At 39.6% G+C, this 18,269-nt stretch overlaps 1 protein-coding gene across 1 annotated transcript in view; it reads right to left on the reverse strand.

Moving 5' to 3' along the window:
• SBF2 (SET binding factor 2) overlaps positions 1-18,269 on the reverse strand; it is a 3,151,758-nt gene that overhangs the window by 132,841 nt on the left and 3,000,648 nt on the right. The gene's annotated exons all lie outside the window — the stretch shown is intronic.

Genomic DNA, 18,269 nt, shown 5'->3' on the forward strand with positions numbered 1-18,269 from the left:
AAGGAAACATGAAGATTTCCAGAATATGTGAAGCATTAATACAAGCTTGAGTACATAATGTTCAAGTTGAGAAGAATTACTGGAAAGCTGCAGATCATTTATACAGAAGGAGTAATGCAGTGTGGCACATGGTAATTAAGCAAAATAAATGCACAAAAGTCTTACAAATCCTATATTTAAGGACATGATGTAATGCCATTTATTAGACCAACACAGGTTTTTCAGTTGCTCAAGCTTTCAAGCTAGAATGAGCCCTTCATCAGGATTTATAACCCCTAATGAAGGATTCATGCAACTTGAATGCTCCAGTGATTGCAAATCTTTTGTTGGTCCAATAATAGATATTACATCACGTCTATGTACCAGTGTCTTTCTGTTTTCTGTTAGCAGACAAACCAGAGCAACTCTTATTTTTTTTTCTTCTGTGTTTAAGGACTTGATTAATAACATTAAGAACACATTACAGTGATATACACTGTGCTATAGTCACATTTTCATACAAAGCATACACTCCAGTGTATGCCACAACTTGTGGCATAATGCAACTTTTTTTCTTGCAGTTTCTAAGTGATTCAAAAATAAGTTACATTTGCCACTTCATTGTACTGTGGCATAAAAGCCCTTAGTGTCTACCAGTGATATTGGTGTTGGGAGTGACTAAGCAGTGCAAGTAAGCCTCAGTTGCTGATGTGGGTTCATGTTATATCAGAGGGGAAGCAATGGATTTCTACTACAGAAGTACCACCTACTGGACGTGAATAGCAGCACTCAATGAGAAAAGTCTGTAATGGCCCAGGCACACTCAGCATTATGTGAGTGTGCATGGAGGGAGATGCATTGTACCATCTGAAGACTAGCATTCAGTGCACATCACTCCATGGTCCATTCTTGGTGTACAAAGGAAAGGCCATGAAAACTGCCTGTGATGGAAACCAGCACTCTGTGGCCCAAACCCATGAGCTGATGCAAAAGAAAAATGTAAGTCAGCCACTTATGATGGCCAACTACTATCTGATTTCACCACCTGATATTTCATGTTATTTTTGTTTTTATTTATTTACATTTGTCAACTGAGGCAGAGTACTGATCCATGTGGACATTTGTTTAGTCACAACCTGGGAACACTGTTGCGTTAAATATCTCAGTCACAGTTATACAACAGGCTGTAGCTAATGTAATCAAACCATGGAACCGTGGACTACAGGAAGCAGCTCATTAACAAGTCATACCCATAATCCTCTCTGATAAGTGCCACATATGAGATGCCATTATCAATAAAGAATTCTCACCATGGAAGAGGGGGCACTTGTCCTAGTGGCTGATGCACAGTGATACGTTAGGCAAGGGAATAAGTGGATCAACGGTGAACCAGGATGTCCAGATCAATGTAGAGCAGAAAACCAGCTGCATGTTTAAAAGAACTACACTGGGGACAGTCTATACTGGGAAGAACCTTTGAAGTGAAATTCACAGCAGAGGCTTTCAGAACAGAGCTAACATGGCAAGAGTGAATACTAACTCCTTACATACTAATAACTAGAGGAAACTACATAATTAGAGTTATTCACAATAATTAAATCCCAAAACATATTCCGGTGACTTTAAAGTACAAAGTGTAATATCTGCAACTTTACAACAGTTACTATACTGGATGAAAAATAAACTGCACTTCCCTTGGGAAACTGGGCATAAAGCTCCAGTGCACCAATTTGGAAACTCTAGCAACCCAAGATACAGGCCTCTAAAATTTAAGTCTGAATGTTCCTGTTCTCCCACAACAATGTCCAGGTACTGAAACCAAGATCAGTTCATAAAGCTCACAGAATAAATCATCTTACTCAGACAGACCTTTTTCTTCCATTTATCAGAAACATTACAGTTCAGAACAATGAAGATCAATTTAATAAGTTTTTTCTTAAACAAAACTAAGGCCAAGACTCACAATGAGCAGCACACTCTATAGCACAATTTAGTGTGGGTACTAGATGTTTGCAGATGACATTGTGATCTGTAGTGAAAGTAGGGAACAGGTGGAGGAGACCCTGGAGAGATGGAAATATGCTTTAGAAAGAAGAGGAATGAAAGTCAGCAGGACTAAGACAGAAAATATGTGTGTTAATGAGAGGGAGAATAGCGGAATGGTGAGGATGCAAGGAGTAGAGGTGGTGAAGGTGGATGAGTTTAAATACTTGGGATCAATAGTTCAGAGTAATGGTGAGTGTGGAAGAGAGGTGAAGAAGAGAGTACAGGCAGGATGGAGTGGGTGGAGAAGAAAGTCAGAAGTGATTTGTGACAGACGAGTACCAGTAAGAGTCAAAGGGAAGGTCTACAAGATGGTAGTAAGACCAGCTATGTTATATGGGTTGGAGACAGTGGCACTTACAAAAAGGCAGGATATGCCTCTGTCTGAGTAAGATGATTTATTCTGCGAGCTTTATGAACTGATCTTGGTTTCAGTACCTGGACATCTGGATGTGGCAGAGTTAAAGATGTTAGGATTTGCACTGGGTGTGACGAGGGTGGACAGGATTAGGAATAAGTACATTAGAGGGTCAGCCCAGGTTGGAAGGTTTGGAGACAAAGCCAGAGAGGCAAGATTATGTTGGTTTGGACAGCTGAGGAGGGATGCTGAGTATTTTGGGAAAACGATGCTAAGGATGAACCTACCAGGTTACAGGAAAAGAGGAAGGCCTAAGATAAGGTTTATGGATGTGGTGAATGAGGACATGCAGGTGGCTGGTGTGACAGCGCAAGATGCAGAGGACAGGAAGAAATGGAAACAGGTGATTTGCTGTGGCGACCCCTAACGGGAGCAGCCGAAAGAAGATGATGACTAGTAATGGGTAAGGTATGGGCGAGTCTAAGACACAGACCGGAAAGTTGCAGAGGAGACAAAATAGCACTGCATTCTAATAAGGAACTTCGATACAAATAAGCCACATGGAAGATGCAAATGGCAACACCGAAAATGATAGATTGATCCAGAAATGCATCGGAAATGTATAAATTGTGCCATGGTGCAGCTTCACTATGAACATTGAGATTCACGGTGCACATGAAGGGACTGACTTTAGGATTAGCAGCAGTAGCGTCGGTAGCTTAGTAGCATATACTAACATCTCTCCTTGGAACCTCTGCTCACAATGTTGCATGTTGTAGTTATCGGTACTAACAAAAAAGGGACTGACACCAGCAAATCAACAGCACCTACCACTAGGAGTAGATAGCTGCAATAGACATTTAACAGTAAAGTTAACAATTTATTCTTAACTTCAATAAAACAAAGCTTGTGTAACTTGACGGGTCTTCAGCTCTGTTAAGTTTTACCATTTTCACGAGCTCTGCACTAAATGGTGCTTCACATGAATTGGTGTGAAAATTACTGTCGACTCCCCCCTTCCAGTCTCCCTTTCCCCTGCTCCTCCTGATCTTCTGCAATTATAGTTTCACATGGTAACTGGGTAACATAATTACTACCTAAGGTAAGGATCACCAAAGCAAAATTCTTTGAATCCTAAACATCAGATCTCATGAACAGCTGAACATTTCCATCCTGCTTACTGACTGCTTTACATCTTGTCTTTGAAGAATTTCACACCTCCTGACGCCTGTAGATTTCCTGCCCGGACAGCTATTGCCCAAGCTAAAATTCTGAGAATGTACTTTGCAACTTACCTGTACACAAAAGTGTGTGTGCACGCGCACATATATATGCATATACATATATATATATATATATATATATATATATATATATATATATATATATATATATATATATATATATACAATGGATATGAAAAGTGTACACACCCCTGTTAAAATGCCAGATTTTTGTGATATAAAAAAATGTGACCACAATAAATCATTTCAAAACTTTTCCCACCTTTAATGTGACCTATAACCTGTAAAATTCAATTGAAAACCAAAAATTTGTTAGTGGAAAAAATATAAAAATAAAAAATGTACAATAAGCTGGTTGCATAAGTGTGCACAGCCTTAAACTAATACTTCGTTGAAGCATCTTTTGATTTAATTACAGCATTCAGTCTTCTTGGGTAGGAGTCTATCAGCATGGCACATTTTGGCTTGGAAATATTTGCCCACTCTTCCTTGCAAAACTGCTCCAAATATGTCAGATTGTGTTTCTATTGAATTTAGGTCTAGGCTCTAGCTGGGCTATTCCAAAACTTTAATTTTCTTCTGGTGAAGCCATTTTTTTGTTGATTTGGCTGTATGCTTGGGGTCATTCTTGTCTTGAAAGGTGAAATTCCTCTTCATCTTCAGCTTTCCAGCAGATGCCTGAAGGTTTTGGGCCAAAAGTGTCTGGTATTTGGAATTGTTCATAATTCCCTCCACCTTGACTAAAGCCCCAGTTCCAGCTGAAGAAAAGCAACCACAAAGCATGATACTGCCACCACCATGCTTCACCGTGGGGATGGTGTTCTTTTGCTGATGCAAAGTGTTGTTTTTGAGCAAATGTACCTTCTGGAATTGCGGCCAAAAAGTTCAACCTTGGTCTCATCAGACCATAACATTTTCCCACATGCTTTTGGAATACTTGATGTATTGTTTTTCAAATTTTAGCTGGGCCTGAATGTTTTTCTGTGTAAGAAAAGGCTTCCGTCTTGCAACCCTATCCCATAGTCCAGACATATGGAGAATACGGGAGATTGTTGTCACATGTAGTACACAACCAGTACCTGCCATTAAATCCTGCAGCTCTTTCAGTATTGCTGTAGGTCTCTTGGCAGTCTCCCTGATCAGTTTTCATCTTGTATTTTCATCAATTTTAGAGAGATGTCCAGTTCTTTGCAATGTCACTGTTGTCCCATATTTTCTCCACGTTTTGATGACTGTCTTCACTGTGTTCCATGGTATATCCAATGCTGTAGAAATGTTACTGCACCCTTCTCCTGACTAATTCCTTTCAACAATGAGATCCCATTGATGCTGTGTAAACACTCTGTGAACCATGTAGATACAAACTGGAAGTCGACCACCACAATAAATGGATAAAATATATTTAATGTGAACAGATAAGCGCTTTCACGTGTACCAAGACACGCTTCTTCAGATCCTTACAACAGACATCTTTGAAGTTCAAGTATATATATACATTTCTAAAACAATCAATTAACTTAATTAGTCAAATTTTAAGCATATGATTAAAATCATTCAATTAAACAGGCCAAGCACTGGCAGGTACTGTTGCTCATATTACAAAGTATGCAAAGTAAACATTTATAGAGTGAAAAAGGTTAAGCAGTTACAAAATGAACAAATATTCTTGGTTAAAACAGCGACAGCTGATCATAAAACCATATATCCTAAAAACTCTTATTCATGCAGTCCTAGTAACTAAAGTGAATGTGAATATATATTCTAAAAACTCTGTATCAAATATATCATATAGGTATTTAATCGATGTGCAAAACCGCTGAGATGAAATAAAAACTAAAATATCAACTTTTGTCAGGCAATGGCATAGGATTGCTGCACTTTTCTTTAAAACTTCTTATCTATTAAATGAACTATCAATGAAGGCAAAAACATAACTTATATATGAGTCTAAAATTGTATAAATATAAATATAAATATAAATATGAATGTAAATGTAACAATATGAAATGTAACGATATGAAATTTCTATACATGTATATATATGAACAAATATATAAAAAATATATATATATGTAAAAATGTATACATATTGAAAACACCATGTATGTGGCTTGCTTAATGATAAGCAACAGTGACAAATGAACACAGTGAACGGGAATGAAACCAAATGTGATCAAATACCTAGAAATGAATTGATTTCATGTGCTAAATAAATCTCATGAACAAGAACAAGTTTCGAAGAGATTAAAATATGTAAACATTAGAATGAAAATCATGAAGTAATTCTTAGTATCTATAGAAGTACATAACCATATACTTTCCAAATGTGTATATAAAAAATGACAATCGATCAAAATATAACAGGCTAAAACATCCTGACAGGATATATAACGCAGCTTGACCTTTCATATGCTGACATTGTGTGTGTATCAGGGAAAAATGCTAATCCAAGTCTATGTATAAAATAAGAAATATAATAATAAAGAAGTATAATCAAATAAATATATCATTATACACAACCACTAAAATCAGATATTGTAAAGAGAATTACTTTGCACTACGTCCTTTTAAAGGAGCCCTTACACTGACATATTGATTGAGACCTGGCTCATAATGTGCTTTGAGTTTAAAAATCCAAGAGAGTTCCACTAACTCTAAATCATTAAAATTATCTCCATCTCTAGGATTGGGTAAAACTGTCTGTAAGATTCTAAATGCAAATGAATGTGTTAAATTATTAGCAATGTGTTTAGCCAAAGCACTTTTGGTATCACATTTCCTAATGTCTAAAGCATGTTCCAGTATCCTCTCCCTCAAGGTCCTGGTAGTCATTCCTACATAGAATGCTGTACAACTCTGGCACGTGGCTAAATATATGAGGTTCTTGCTTGCACATGTGCCATTGTGATGGGGTTCAAACCTATAGTTCAACACTGGATGCTCAAACTCCTGGACTGTAGTAATCAAGGTGCATGCACTACACTTATTACAAGGAAAAGTTCCTGACTTCACATTCTTATTGATGCTTATGTTCTCATTAACATTATTCGACTCTATGCATAGGAGCCTACTGAGATTCTTACTGTTGCGAAACGTGTATGATGGTGTGGAACCCACTATTGCTGCTAACTGTTGATCAGTCAAGATGATGTGCCAATTGCTGAGAATAATATCTTTAATGTGATGGATATCACTAGTGTATCTAAGGTTAATTCTAACTCTGGATTTATCAAAGGGCTTCTTGCCACGAAAACCAGACGTTCTTGTATGATTACCAATGAAAGCAGTCTGTTCATTGAATAAAACCTGATTCTTAACCTTCCTAACCTTTTCTTTGTCATAGCCTCTATCCAGAAAACATTGCTCTAAAAAATCACTCTGTTTATTGAGTTCAACACTGTTGTGACATAACCTCTTGATCCTAATGAATTGGCTTTTCATTGTGCTATCGAACACGTATCTGGGGTGCATACTGCTAAACTGGAGTAGGGTGTTTCTCCAACAATCCTTTCTGAAAATAGTTGTCTCAGTCTCGTGATTCATGTTCTTGTATAACCTCACATCTAAAAAATCTATACTCTGTGGGTCATGACATAACGTAAAACTCAGAAAGTCAGTAGTAGATTCTAACTGTTCTATAAAGACTAGAAGCTCAGATGTACTCCTATGCCAAAATAAAAGAACATCATCCACAAAGCGTTTATAGAGGCTGATTTTCTTGAAACTATCATGTGTAAACAAATGTTTCTGCTCCCAATACAACATAACTAAATTTGCGTAAGTGTTGGCGCAGTGGGTGCCCATGGCTACCCCCCACTGTTGTAAATACAGTTGGTCTCTAAACTTGAAAACATTATTGGTTAAAACAAGTTCCATGACAGCACATAGTAATCCCTCTTCACTGGTGTTGAATTTCTGACTTTTATTTTTAATGTCCCTCAGAGCTTCTAAGCCAAAACTGTTGGGTATGGCAGTGAACAAGTTCTTTACATCCAAGGTCACAAAAAGTAGTCCCTCCATATTTGTCTGGGAATATTTGGTTATACAATCTAGCAACTCATAAGTGTCTTTTAGAATTGATGTAGTCTCACTGACTAATGGTCTAAATTTTTCTCTATAAAGACGGATAATGTCTCAGTAACCCAACCTTGTCCCACTACTATGGGCCTCATGGGTGGTGGATATATGCCTTTATGTATTTTCGGCAAGCCTTTGATATAAGGTATCCGAGGTTTCTCAATAAAAAAGTACTGATATAAATCATAATCTATTTGTCTGCACATTAAATATTCATAAAGCTCTTGGTGTACTACATAAATAATTCTAGTAAGTTCTGGATGACTAATGGGTTTGTACGTAGTTGCCTCCTTTAGTAAGGTGAGCATCGCATCTTGATACACTTCGGTATCTAGTAAAACAATAGCTCCCCCCTTATCTGCTGATTTTATTATCAAATCATTATTACGTTTCAAAGAGTAAATCCTATCCCATTCAGTGGTATATGTGTTGGAAAACAATGCACTATGTTTAAAATCATAATAGTATTTGTATAGATCATCTTCACAAATTTTTAAGAAACATTCAGCTACAGGAGTTAAAGCAGGCGTGAAAGTACTCTTTTTCCTAAAACAAGGTTCAATAGTATTGTCGGAGGCTTCATCTGAAACCTTCTTGCTATTAAAAAGTAGTTTCAAAGAAACATTACGTAGGAACAGTCTCAAGTCTTTCAAGACTTCGGAAATGTTGCTAATCTGAGTGGGTATATAGTTCAGACCTTTATTCAAAAGCTCACTGTCCATAGATGTTAAAATGTACCTTGACCAGTTTTCATCTTGTATTTTCATCAATTTTAGAGAGATGTCCAGTTCTTTGCAATGTCACTGTTGTCCCATATTTTCTCCACGTTTTGATGACTGTCTTCACTGTGTTCCATGGTATATCCAATGCTGTAGAAATGTTACTGCACCCTTCTCCTGACTAATTCCTTTCAACAATGAGATCCCATTGATGCTGTATAAACACTCTGTGAACCATGGCTTTTGTTACAGCAGACAACTGAGGAAATGTCAGGAAAATCCTACTAGAACAGCTGAACTTTATTTGGGGCTAATCAGAGTCTTTTAATTGGTGGCAGGTGTGTACCCAAAAAGACGGAATGCTGTAATTAAATCAAAATGTGCTTCAACAAAGTATTAGTTTAAGGGTGTGCACACTTATGCAACAAGCTTATTGTACATTTTTTATTTTTTATATTTTTACCCTAACATATTTGTTTTTCAATTGAATTGTACAGGTTATAGGTCACATTAAAGGTGGGAAAAGTTCTGAAATGTTTTATTGTGGTCTCATTTTTTTATATTACAAAAACCTAGCATTTTAACAGGGGTGTGTACAGTTTTTATATCCAGTGTGTGTGTGTGTGTGTGTGTGTGTGTGTCTGTGTGTGTGTGTGTGTGTGTGTATATATAAATATATATATATACATATATATATATATATATATATATATATATATATATATATATATATATATCATATTAATAATCAGAATCGATAAAAATATAAAAAATAAAGTTAAAATAATTAAGTTGTTTAGCAGACACTGCTGTTCAGAATGGCAATATTAATATGTCAGCCAGACAGAAGGATAATTTTATACTGGACAAATAATTCCATAATATGTAAATTTCATAGGTTCATAGAAGGAAACTTGGCTAACAGCCCAAGAACACTTACAAGCCAAACCTAAACTACTGTTCAATCTCAGCCTTACTAAAGGATATGTACCCAAAGAATGGCGTACAGCAACAGTGGTCTCTCTCCACAAAGGTGGTGCCTTAACGGATCCTGGAAACTATCGCCCCATAAGTCTCACTAGCTGGGTCTGCAAAGCTATGGAAAGGATCATCATGGACCTTATAAATAAAGATATTGGGGACCTACAGACACTGGATTTTACCCAGTTCATTTTTTTAAGGGCAGATCCTGCCTCTTAAACCTGGTCGATTTCTTTGAAACAGTCACCAAGGCCATTGACAAGGGGAAGGTGGTCCGCACAGCCTACCTGGACCTCGCAAAAGCCTTCGATACAATACCCCATTCGGGCATTATAGATAAGCTCACCTGCTTAAATATAAACCCCTATGTCACTAGATGGGTTGCAAACTGGCTCAAGGACAGAACCCGCATGATTAGAATAGCTGCAGCCATGTCGGACTCCAAACCAGTTACAAGTGGTGTCCCACAAGGCTCAGTCCTGGGACCTCTCTTGTTCGGTATATATTTCTCGGAGGTACAGGCCAACATGGAAGGACTGTGGCTGACCAAGTTTGCAGATGACTACAAACTGGGCGCCATAATAGACTCTCCAGCCGAAACAAGCATCCTCCAAAAGGGCCTCATAGAAACAGACAACTGGTGCCAGAGCCATGGCCTCAAGCTAAACGCCAAAAAGTGTACAGTCATCCCCTTTGGCAAAAACAAAGTGCCCACAAATTACCACATAGGTGGTAATCCATTAAGTACAGAAGAAGTAATTAGGGACCTGGGGACCCAAGTTGATAGCAATCTCTCATTTGACAACCACGTGGCCAAAGTGGTTAGAAAAACATTTTATATAGCCCACCTAATCATGAAGGGATTCACATCTAGATCAGGGGAGGTCATCGTGCCTCTTTACTCATCCTTAATCAGGCCCATAATTGAGTACAATGCCCCTTTTGGGATGTACCTTACCAGACACCTGCAGCAACTGGAAAGACCCCTAAAGTACCTCACCAAGAGGATCAAGGGGCTCAAACAGATGCCATATGCTGCCCGGTTAAAGAAACTCCAGCTCTACTCAGTGGCATACCGCCTGCTCAGAGACGATCTGTGCCTGACGTATAAAGCCATGTCCAACCCGGAATTAATGGACATGCTACACCTCAGAAAATCCAAATCCCATCGAGCTACGTGCTCGAGGGACTTGAAACTCAGCACTGAAATAAATAGGACATGCTGGAGGGACAGATTAATAACCCAGAGGCTCCCTTCACTCTGGAATAAAATCCCAGTCCAGGTTAGGCAGAGTCCCTCATTGACTCTCTTCAAGAGGAATCTTGATGAGTGGATGGGAAATCGTAGGTTTACCCTGGGTATCACTTCTGTGTCACTGTTAGACAGAAGCACAGCATACTAACCTCGAAAAAGGGCATAGCAAAATTAATTTAAAATGGGTGGCGAAAGCCATACACACTCTGGCTAGGATTATAAATACCCTAGCGCAGATAGCCTAGTATGAACCTATAAGCCTAGTCATATTTATCCTGAGTTCCCCAATTGTCAGCAGTTGGGTGATTGAAGTTCATAGAGCTAAAAGCCTATGGTAGTTAATCCTGACTTCCTCTGTCCAAGAGGGACATAGGTGCCACCCCAGGAGTTAATTTACGGTCACCCATACATTGATCTAGGTTGTGTTTGAAGAGGGTCAGGGAGGGGCTCTATTTCACAAGAAGCTTGTTCCAGAGAAACGGTAGTCTCTGGAAGATGTATCTATCTCTCCAGCATGACCTGTTTATGTCAGAGGCTATGTTAAGATGCCTGGTGTGTGTGACTCTCATTGCAGTTTGATTTACAAATGTGTAGCATTTCCATTAGGGTTAGGTCAAAGCCTGCCCTGTAAGCCAGGCACATGCTAGCCCTTAACAACCTGTAAGAGACTGAATATAGTGACAGGCTTTCAGTCTTTCTGTGTAAGAGTTGTTTTCTGTACCCTGTTATTTCTTGGTAGGAAATCCCTGTGGGCTCTCCAATTGTTGCAGATGTCTAGTGAGAGACATGCAAAAGGGAGCATTGTACTTAATTATTTGTCTGATGAGGGCTGGGTATAATGTAATTATAACATCCTTAGATCTAAATGTGATGCTTTTACTTGTAAGATGTGCCACACAGAAGGAATTTCTTATTACTGTGCATACATGATGGTCAAAGTTCAGAATCAGTCTGAATACCCAGATCACATACCACTCAATCTACACTTAGGGGGGTGCTATCTATAATGTAATTAACAGGGATGTCAGCTTTCCCAAAGGGAATAATAATGCATTTTTTGCATTTAGCTTTAATGCATGGCTTTGGCACCAATTATTTATCTGCATTAACCTTGCCTGCAGTATATTAATATCACTGGGGGACTCAATGATTTCTCCAAATTTGCAATTATCAGCAAACTTGGTCAGCCACAGGCCGTCCAAGTTTGCCTGGACTTCTGAGAAATAAATTCCAAACAGAAAGGGGCCCAGCACAGAACCCTGTGGTATGCCACTGGTGATTGGTCTTTTGCTAGAGGTGAAGTCACTCACTTTGAGAGTGTGTGTCCTGTCATTAAGCCACTTGACTACCCATCTGGTAATGTAGGGGTTAATTCCCAACTGGGACAGGTTATTTATAACACCTAAGTGGCAGATTGTGCTAAATGTGTTGGCTATGTTAAGATAAGCAGTATGCACTGTCTTTCCCTCATCCAGGGCCTTGGTGACTTTTTCAAACTAGTTAACCATGTTTAACAGGCATGATCTATCTTTAATGAATCCAAACTGGGCTGTGTCTAGAGTTTGGAGATTGCCTATGTCCTTGTTAATAAGGTCCATAAAGACTCTTTCAATGGCCTTGCAGATGAGGCTTGTCACGCTTATGGGTCTACAATTCCCAGGGTCGGTTGATGGTCCCCCTTTGTGTAGAGGGATTATATTGCTGTCCTCCATTCTACTGGAACGTAGACAGTTTGCAGGCTGTGGTTAAACAGGGATCCAGGAGGGCCTGCTAGGTCATGTTATAAGTTGTTTAAAAGGCAATCTAAGATGCTGTCTCATCTCACTGATGCTGTATTTTTAGCCTTGGAGAGCACAGAGGTGACCTGCTCTCTTGAGATAATAGGTTGAGGAATGGTGGCAGGTATACTTTGGGGAATGACTGAAGGTGACACTGTGATGAAAAATTTGTTCTGAAATGTCAGCTAACAGGTTGGCTATTATGCCCAGTTGAGTATGGGTGGTGCCATCCACAACCAGTTCAGTGCATAGCTGGGTATTCCTTTTTAGATTTCAGACATAAAGAATGCCTTGTGATTATTTTTAGCTAGGGAGGCTACTTTTACTTTGTAATTAACGTTGGGGGACTTGACAAGATCTCTAATTTGTTTGTTTAAGCTAAAGAGGAATTACTTCCTCTGCTGAGCAAGTTCCCTCTTGTTCTTGGACATTTGTTTCTTTATCTTGTTGTATAGCCTGTTTATACTAGTGGTCATCAGGGTGGCTTGTTTTTGGCAACACCTGTTTTTATAGGTTTACCTTTACAAAGCCGAATCACAGTGGTGCGAATGCTCAAACGAGCGACTCGTAACCATGAAAGTGAAAACAGCGCCAGTTCGTAATGTTCGAAAATCAGCAAATCAAAAAGCAGATTCGCTGATTTTCAAACATTAATGTTGACTAAAAAATGTAATAAGGTTTAAAGCAGGGGGCAAACCCCACCCATGTGGGAGGCTGTGCCCCCCACCCCCCCTACTTTAATATTATAACTCTAATATCGTACTACAGTGGGGAAAGGGACCATTTTCTGATTCCCACTATAGGGGAATCTGCCCCAAAATACTGAATGTGCAATGAGCGAATGTCAATGTGCATTCGCTCATTGCACATTCAATCTTTTTTCCATTTGGCGTTTGCAAACTTCTCAAACTATCGTTCGGACAACTGCTGTTTGCCCTTGTGCAATATGCACAAATGAAGATAAACTGTTTTTATAATTACACAAATGATCTTTAACTCTGTTACCACAGTATACAGACCTCAAATATCAGTGAAAGTTTTGTTCATGCAGACATGTTCTTCATTTTGTTGCAAAGCATTTTTGTAGATGATATTCTATGTTTGCATAGTTATGGAACGTATGCATATTTACATTTTTAATGAACATGCAAATATCTGCAAAGAAGTTAGCTGGATGCCAACTATCAACGCAAGTTTTCAGGATTGTGTATGCTTTCATTTGATACCATGTGGTTCCATATAAATACCATCTGGTACAAGTTAATATTATGGTTAACATATGACAAATGTTCTTCATATTTCTGCAAACAACCCAGATTTTCTCTGGTCCAAAAAAGTTGTCTGAGGAGCTATTCCTGACCTTTAAGGGAGACCGGGCATGTGAAATGATGTTCTGCAATACTGTTTCCAGGTGGACAATACCTGTTGTATAAACACAAATAAACTGTACAACAGGAAGTTATTTAAGCAAGTATGCAGTGTGTTTATTTATTTTAGTTTTCTTACCAGGTTATTATGCTGATCACGCTAGATTGTTTGCAGGCACAGCCTGAGTGATGAAATTCACAAAAAAATAAAGCAGAACTAATTTACAAACATGGAGTAATCACAGAAAGTAGGCAGTCCTGCAGACAACTGAAACAATGACAAATAATCTTAACAAATGTGAATTAATTTTAGTGAATATGGGAGGTACACAGCAGGTGAGAACAGTGGGTCAAAGCAGAAGTGATGTAGATGAGGGAGAACTTAGGTGATGTGTCTAATGGAAAAGCACTTTCAGTCCGATTTGTGTTGGAGGGTTTTTTGTGCTGTTCCCTGAAAGTTGAGAAAGAAGGGATTTCTTTTAAGTTATGGGAGGGACTAACGGAGTTTGGGTGCAAAGATGGAGAAGGAGTGGTTGATGCAGTGTAGCTAGGTTTGAGGGGGTCTGAAATAAGGGAGTTACTTGGGAGAGGTTGTGGAGGTTATAAGGAATAGGTTCATATGTAGTTATTAGGCTAGCAGCTCTAGAGCCTTTATAAGCCTAGCCGTGTTAAAACTGGGTTGCCCCAACTGTTCTTGGTTAGATGGATGACTACCCCTATCCATGAGGGACATGGGTGCCACTCTTGGGGTCAATTTATGGTCACTCATGCATTTGTCCAAACTGCGCTTGAATGGCGTCACTGAGGAGCTCTGTTTCACATTGACTGGAAGTTTATTCCAGAGCAGAGGCAATCTTTTGGAGGCATACCTGTCTCTCCAGCGTGTTCTGTTAATGTCACTGAGATCCCTAGTGCAAGTGACTCTAGTGCCATTTGATTTGTGGATATCCAGCATTTACATCAGGTCAGGGTCAGAGACTGCCCTGTTAGCTATGCACAAGTTGCCATTCAGTAGCCTATATGATACAGAGTACAGTAACAGGGATTTCAGTCTACCCATGTAGGTCATGGTTTGGAGGCTCTGTATCTTCTTAGTGAGAAACTTTCTGTGGTCTCTCCAGTTACTGCAGGTGTCTGGTGAGATACATGCAGGAGGGAGCACTGTACTCTATTAATGATCTGATTAAGGTTGTGTAAAGTGGGGTTATAACATCCTTAGACCTGGACGCAATGCCTTTACTTATGAAATGCACAATCTAGAAGGATTTCCTTACCACTGTGTAAACCTGGAATGGTTTTATTATGGTGTTTATTAGCAAGAGATGGGAAGGCACCTGAATGTAGTAGTTTTAAAAGAAAAGATCTTTGGAGACCTGCCTTTGGAGAGGATGGGACAATGGTGCTGAGGGGAGACTTGGAAATGAATCAGAAGATTTTGTTTTCAAATGACTGTAGAATATAGACCGCACCATATTCAGTGCTATTAATGAAGTACACAAATCTGTAAGGCATTGGTAGTTAAAGGCCTGAAGGCAATAAGAACATTCCCATGATGTAAACCTTCATTTGATACTATAAAACACCACAAAACTCCTTCTTGGTTAAATTATACCAGAAATATTAGTATAATTACAAGCATAACATGGCTGGCAACAGCATTCATTGTGCTAAAGGCATGACATCTGAATCTCAAATACCTGTCATTATTTACTGACTACAGTCCTCGATGACTTGTTAGAAAACCGCACATGAACTACTCAGCTTACACATGTTTACACACACACACACACACAAGCATTATTATATAATAAGTATACAGCTTGACATTGTGTTAGATGAATTGCTGTTACCAAAATACTAGTTTAAGGAAATCAGTACTGGTTTACTGCAGCTTGGCCCAAAGACACAGTACACAGGGAAACAAACTGGAAAATGTGGGGCCATATTCATAAAACTCTTGAAGTAACTCAACTGAAGCAGTTGCAATGTTAACTTTGAAAGTGAAATTCATAAAAAGAGCTTCATATGTTGTCTTCATGTGAAATGAAATGAGCAGGTTAATGCATACTAGGTCACATGGTGAAATAAACAGGCTAGTGCATGCTAGGTCACATGGTGAAATAAGCTGGCTAGTGCATGGTAGGCCACATGGTGAAACAAGCAGGCTAGTGCATGCTAGGTCACGTGGTGAAACAAGCAGGCTAGTGCATTCCAGGTCATATGGTGAAACAAGCAGACTAGTGGATGCTAGGTCACATGGTGAAATAAGCTGGCTAGTGCATACTAGGTCACACGGTGAAATAAGCAGGCTAGTGCATGCTAGGTCACATGGTGAAACAAGCAGGCTAGTGCATGCTAGGTCACATACTGACTTGCAGTGGCCTATGTTTGTCAAGCTGCACTTTAACCAGAGTACCAGGACACAGCAATGATGTTAGGTCAAAGGAACAGTGAAGTATACAGCAAGGCATAAGGCAGGGCAAGAGGTGCACGCTAACTTTACAGATAAGGGGTTATACATTCTGAAGGTTGGAGGTGTTAAACAGCAGGTAAAGTGGGAAATTCAGGTGCAGGTTAGCACTACTGTGTCATTTTCGTAATTATGCACAGAGGTAATTCGTGTACACAGTAAAAGTAGCTTGCCCTGAACTACAACTGGGTTTTATTCAGCGACCCCCCCCTTACTGATACTGCTGCCTTTCCATCTTGCTTAGCATGTACCTGTAATTATCTCTTGTGGTAAAGTGCAAGACTTTCTGAATCAGGACCTCTGATTTTCCCTCTGCCTGAATTCATATATCACCAATCATCATCAGCCCCCTTTTCTCATTTTCTACATGGGATCAGAGTGTTGTGTAAGCTGCCACCATCTCTCGATTCAATGCCACGGTCCTACCTTCCTTCAACAGTCATGCCTGACTGCTGCAGTTCTTCTCTCACACAATCCATCCACCTCTTTTCTGGATAAGTCGTTGCCAGACTGTCTTCTTATCTGAATTTATCTTTTCCTTTTCTTCACATGTGCCTGAACCACCAGAATCTAATCTGTTTGACCTTCTCTCCAATTTGAGCAACAATGGCTTCTGCTCTAATATACTCATTTCTTCACTTCTCCCACAGTGTGCATCCTACCACCTGTTTCATTTCTTCACTTCTCCCGCAGTGTGCATCCTACCACCTGTTTCATTTCTTCACTTCTCCCGCAGTGTGCATCCTACCACCTGTTTCATTTCTTCACTTCTCCCGCAGTGTGCATCCTACCACCTGTTTCATTTCTTCACTTCTCCCGCAGTGTGCATCCTACCACCTGTTTCATTTCTTCACTTCTCCCGCAGTGTGCATCCTACCACCTGTTTCATTTCTTCACTTCTCCCGCAGTGTGCATCCTACCACCTGTTTCATTTCTTCACTTCTCCCGCAGTGTGCATCCTACCACCTGTTTCATTTCTTCACTTCTCCGCAGTGTGCATCCTACCACCAGTTTCATTTCTTCACTTCTCCCGCAGTGTGCATCCTACCACCTGTTTCATTTCTTCACTTCTCCCGCAGTGTGCATCCTACCACCTGTTTCATTTCTTCACTTCTCCCGCAGTGTGCATCCTACCACCTGTTTCATTTCTTCACTTCTCCCGCAGTGTGCATCCTACCACCTGTTTCATTTCTTCACTTCTTCCGCAGTGTGCATCCTACCACCTGTTTCATTTCTTCACTTCTCCCACAGTGTGCATCCTACCACCTGTTTCAGACATTTCATCTCCATTATCTCTAGCTCTGCCTTTACTGCACAGGTTTCTGTACCATACAGTAGTACCCGTCGCAGCACTGTTTTGAACACCTTACTTTTCAGCTTCTTTGTCGTTACTCTGTCACACACTTTCCCCTTATACTCTGAGCCAGTTGGCTGCAGCTCCTCTGATTCTAACTTATACTTCCTCATTCAGACTTCCCTTCTCTTTAACCATTCCTCCCAAATACTTGAAGCTGCTAAAACCTGCTCCACTATTTTCCCACCTATCTCCGTTCTCAGTTTTTTAGAAATGCCTGCCTACTTAACTAAGTATACTATCTGAAATTTCAATGAGGCATCTTTATTACACCCACAGGAAGGGTATCAGAGAGAAAGTTTCCTAGATGTGCTAACTAAAGTGATTTTATCTGACCTAACCCTTTGTATTTTGTTTCTTGTTAATCCTATCACACACTGGGCCACAGGTGACATACTAGACTGGATTCCATCTTCCTGGATTACCTCTGTTTTCAGCTCTCAGCTTTTTCTGATTTCCCCTTTGCTTCCATTACAACTGTCTTAGCTGTACTCAGTTTCATCCTATGTTGGCCACAATTGTCGATGTCCCCTTTGTTCTTGTACACTGGCACTATATGTTTATTATCCAGTCATCTGAGATATGCCTTTCTCTCCATACTGCTATGAGTACCCTCAGCAGCCATTTCTCCCCTATCTCACCAA

This window comes from Protopterus annectens, chromosome 17.part0, assembly GCF_019279795.1.
Source record: "Protopterus annectens isolate FY-2018-M chromosome 17.part0, PAN1.0, whole genome shotgun sequence".
NCBI lineage: Eukaryota > Metazoa > Chordata > Ceratodontiformes > Protopteridae > Protopterus > Protopterus annectens.